The sequence below is a fragment of the Halictus rubicundus genome, chromosome 1 (assembly GCF_050948215.1).
Source record: "Halictus rubicundus isolate RS-2024b chromosome 1, iyHalRubi1_principal, whole genome shotgun sequence".
In the NCBI taxonomy this organism is placed as follows: Eukaryota; Metazoa; Arthropoda; class Insecta; order Hymenoptera; family Halictidae; genus Halictus; species Halictus rubicundus.
Genome location: NC_135149.1, coordinates 31,740,746 through 31,746,157, shown reverse-complemented (window position 1 = coordinate 31,746,157; position 5,412 = coordinate 31,740,746).

Genomic DNA, 5,412 nt, shown 5'->3' with positions numbered 1-5,412 from the left:
TTTTACGTAAAATTTGATTAGGATCTGTAAAATGCAAGAAAGTTGGAGTACTACTCGATATCATACGTTTAATTATTTTCAATTTTTATTTCATTAAATAACTTACTTTGATTTTATGGAATTTTTGAGGTTTCTAGTTCGGCAGTCAAAGTGTTAATAAGTCACTAAACACTTCAGTATTTTACCAGTAAATTGCACCATTTTTGTATGTATAACATGAAAAATATATATTAGGTCGTTCCATAAGTTCGTGCCGTGGATATGTTTATATTATTCACCATTGAAAAGTGTTTTATTGAAAAACCGCAGAAATTTTACAGTGACGGCTTTTATGATGTCTTTGGCAAAAAGGTCAGAAGAGGTTGTGGAATGAAAGGGTAATTACATACTTTATTTTCAGAATTTAAATGGTACAATAATAAACGGCACGAACTTATCTAATATATAGAAGGGAAATATTCAAGGTCGGAAGTAAATGTTTCGTTTTGGAGTTAAAATAACTTCGAGTGCAAAGGGTTAAGCTGATCCTAGCTGTAATGTTATTCCAGTATTTGTTGATCTGCTGTTCGGACAGAAATTGTTGTGATCGTTGTCCAAGAGACATTGGCGATTTTTTGTAAATATTTCTAAGGTATGCGCATCGGTATCGACGCACAGTCGGTAACGCAGTTTGCATAACCAATATACCCCCTGAATTCGTCTACTTTCTTTTCCGGGTTTCTTGCATACCCTGCCGCGCGCGGGCAGCTGATTTTAATGTTGTTTATGCGCTACACAAGCTTGCCTTTATTCCGTGTTCATCTTTGTTCCTACCAATCCCCTCTCGCTTCTTCCCACGACGCAACGATTATTTATTTATGCCGCTTGTTACTAGTAGCGTTTAAGGTCTGTCCTTTTCAAACCCTTTTCTATTTTCTTTTCTCTTTTTTTTTTTGTAACGAACACCCTTTTCGCGACAACTTCTTTACACGTAAGTTTCTCTCGCACAAACTTAGGTCGGAGCTTCGATAATCGTGCCATTTTATCGCGGTTACTTAATGTAATGTTACGAGTTTAGAATAATAAACATGAAATTGTACAAAAATAATACGGTGTAGTTTACTTTTATCCTGTATGTTGTAAATATGTTCTCGCCGGCAGGATCGAACAAAACGCGTTTGTCGTTTTATCACAGCGCCTCAAGCTAAACTTTCGTTTGTTCCATATAGTCGAGGCGTGGTGACTTTCCATTTAATGATGAAGACGTTCACTTAATTCCGATAGCTACTCCAGAGAAATTATTAATGGGGACGGTTGATAAATCGGCTGCGTGAAACGGCGAATTAAATTGACGGTAAGTGGACTATGCAAATTTTCTAATATCTAACTTCATTTCCGTTCCAATTCTGAAGTAATCTTATTGGATACATTGAGCTAACTCAACTGTACTAGTTAATAAGGTAATCAACTTTTATGTACATCGGTAAGTACACACTTAATTATATTATAACTAGACTGCGGATTTTATGCATTTATGACAAAAATGGGAAGGCCTATTTTGAAACAGTAAAAACATTGGAAAAATTTTGAAATGCTTTTACATTATTTTCAACCTATTAAACATATTAAGAAAGAAAATAAATTTCTATTTCACTCCAGTTTCTTGCAATTCGGGTAGCAAATTTTTATTTTGCATAAGATCTAATTATAACGATACTAAAGTAAAATTTGTAGTATGTTCATATCTTCATTTCACGAACAGTTTCATAACAGCAATACTAATTAATAGACTGCGTATTTTTATGCAAAATAACAATTATCCAAGTCTATTTTACGACACTGAAAAGTCAAATTATATTTTCTCTGACCTTGAGAAGTCCTTGAAAATCCTTCCAGTGTTTCTTCGATATTGTCATAAATGCATAAAATCCGCAGTTCACTGATAAATTTATTGGGTTTAAAATTGTAAAATAGATATTTTCGATACAATTCTTACGTTATTTTAATTAACCTATATCCTACACAAAATTAAGAAAACTGAAATCAGGACACAATGTCGTCTTTAAACTTAGATAATTCTTATCTCGTGATCTATTTAGGAACACTAACGGATGATGAAATACGTTAAAGAGTTTCGTACTGCATAAGTCGAAAGTTGATTCAAGTATGCTACTATAACTTTGGTTTTTAGAGTGCGTTCACCCAAATCGTGGTTAGTTTACTTTACACGTGCTAGATTCGGTTTATGAACCGACGATAGGAATTATCAGTGTACAATCGCTGGTATTACTCGTCGAATGGTTTTCCCAATTAAACGTACAAACGAGTGAATGATAATAGTAAATCATGGGTGTAGAAAGTGCGATTCCATAGACCACAAACGTTATGGGAAACAGTTTCTCGCGATAACTATTGCCAGCAGAAGCTGCGATCGTGCTTAACCGCATTATTTTCACTATTCACAGCTACTTTGTAAAATTTTAACGAGCACAGAAAAATGTCGACGATGATCCGTATATAACAATTAAAATAAAAATTAACGTACCGTAACTATTTGATTTCTCCTACCATGCACGTGAAATAACGAAGCTATGAATAAATTTATTCTACTTCGATAGAGAGCTAATAGAATTGTTTCATATGACTATTTTTGTAGGTTATGGTTCTCAATTTGAGCAAAGTGTACATTTGAAGACGTGTTCCATTACCGGAGAAGTAAATGGAGGATGAAAGAGGAGCCAAAATGGAGGTCACTGGAAGTAAACTCTGTCTCCGGTGACCCACTGATACATTTTCATAAGAAAACGACACATAACACAGAACCAGCTTGGATAACAGAAAGTACATTTACTTTTTACTTCGAAATAACGTGTCTGAAGTGTAATTAATTTTTAATAGCTTAATGGGCAATCCTCTGCGTAATTTACGGAGCAGTTAAACAGAAATTTATTTCCTTTGTCAGTTCATAAAGGAAATTCCAATTGACAGCATGGAAGCAGAATAGAATTTGCATTCAACTCAATTGCAATTTGTTAGTTTTCGTGGTTTTAATATTTTTGCTCAACCATTACACGATCTTTAGAAATAATTGCATAAAGGAGTCTGAGGTAACAGGGTAGGGGACCCAATTACTGTGGGGACACACTTATTTTTAAATCATAATGAATATTGAAAAAGAGATATTAAATTTAAAAAATAGATATTCAAAAAAGAGAAAATAGAGATATTAGAAAAATTTAATATCTCTTTTTTTTTCATATTCATTATGCTTTAAACATAATTATAGTTGATTTAGGCACAGTAATTGGGTCCCTTACCCTTCTTCACAATTTTTTCTTTAGACTTCGAATAAACAAATTATGTTATGTTAATAACGTCGTCAAGAAATGAAACGTTTTACAGTAACTAAACAGAAATAATGCATAAACATCTAGTGATCAGTATATCCGTGAACTTTTACATATTTTTACACTTCTTCAATATTACATACACATAATTTCAGTAGATTTGATTTATGGATTTCATATCGTATATGTATCTATATGTAACCTATATGTATAGTTTGGGATACAGTATAATTTGTGTAGGATGGAAATGTCTAATTACGCGAATGAGAAGAAACAGGAATTCGAAAGAAAGGAAGAAGGAAGAGACAATGGACATTTGATCTGTAGAATTTCCTCTAATGGTCGGTTCTTACACGAACTACTGACCGCATGATACCAGCAATTATGACTTTATACTTTCATGTGTCGTTTCGGGTTCTTTCCAGTTTAATTCATGGATTGCGTAAAACTTGTACATTCCCCCAGGGAAAGAGCAGTTGTTTGACGAGATAGAGCGAGGCATAATCTCAGCTGTAAGGAAACGAAATATTTCTACTGGATGGCATTATATCAGAGAAGCAATTATTCAATTATTTCCAAATTGATTACCGGCGAACGCTCCGGTAATTTTCTGTTGCGAGTTTTCTTGCGATCAATTTTATTGCCGGCATAGCTCGACCTTTTTTAACACTAATACCGCCACCGCAGGTCGAACAACTGGTTTTAGGTTTTTTGCTTCACGGTTGCAGAAATTATTGGGGAGATTGAATAAATTTTATTTACATAAAATGTAAATAAATGCAATTTTGTAAGATACCATTCAGTTTCCGTGCTCGGTGCGTTAAATCAAAAAGTAATGAAACACATTTTATTTACAAAATGATTTTATTAGAAGTAATGAAGCCTGTTATTGATGAGTCAGATGCATTTTTCTAGGACGAGTTTAATAATACCTGTTTTAGGAATTATTGATAAATATTCTGTTTGAAAGTGTGCCGCTTTAAAAATCGAAAGTTCTATAGAAAAGGTGTGCAACTAGTGAACGTAATATGGACCCGAGGAGCGGCTAGATATGATCGAAACAACACGAACCGAAAGTCAAAGTGAAAGTTATTATTAAACCAATCAATATTTTCCACCAGTTTTCTGCCTTTTGTTGAATCGCTAACGGCATTGGTTTTGCATCCAATCCAAAATAGTAAATATTGTAGAGCTAACTACAACTAATTGCACAATTGAATTACATTGTATTTCAATTATATAGTAATTCAACTACGTCGTAACTGAATTACATAATTCAAACTTTTCAATCAATTCAATTACTAATTATTTTAATCAGATGTGTAATTGAAATACAGCTCTCCAAATTATGTATAGCCCAGAACCTAACGTAAAAGTGGTAACCTAAAAACATTCCTTTTTTCAGTTTTTACAATTGCAATTACGAATTACATTGTATTAAATTTAATTGAACGAAGGTCTGAATTATCATATAAATTACAATATGATTGAATTACAATGTGATTCAATTACTTTGTAATTATAATTCCTGGAGTAATTCAATTGTAATTCTGCACAACTCTGAGCACATGAAAGAGAGTACAGTGCAACATAAAATTGCATAATGTTACAATTCAGGGGAAAACAAACACGAGTATTTAGAAATGAGAATGAGGCGTATAATTGGTCCCTGCGTAGTGCACGAAGAAACGGGATAGGGGCTCGTTAATTTATAAAATATTCTCGTCGATAATTGACTTATTCGTTGCGCGCACAGTTAATTAATCCACGACGTCCCGGTTACCATCAGGTGTTCGGCCCTAACGGCGGCATTGTGTGCCACAAGAGAAAATTCATTTCCATTCACCCGATGTTTAGAGGATACGTTTTCTAAATAATCATAAGGTATTCGCAGACTCCTGATATTACGCATACAACATCATTAGCCCGAGAGCGTATTAAAATGTCAGTGGCGGCGTTGCGCGACAGTGACAGTCACCTCAACAACGGAATAAAAATTTTATGCTCATTATGCATGCACCGAAGACGTTTACGCTCGCAGGGAAATTACTTCCGCGACTGTTAACAGTATTAACTGATAATTCTA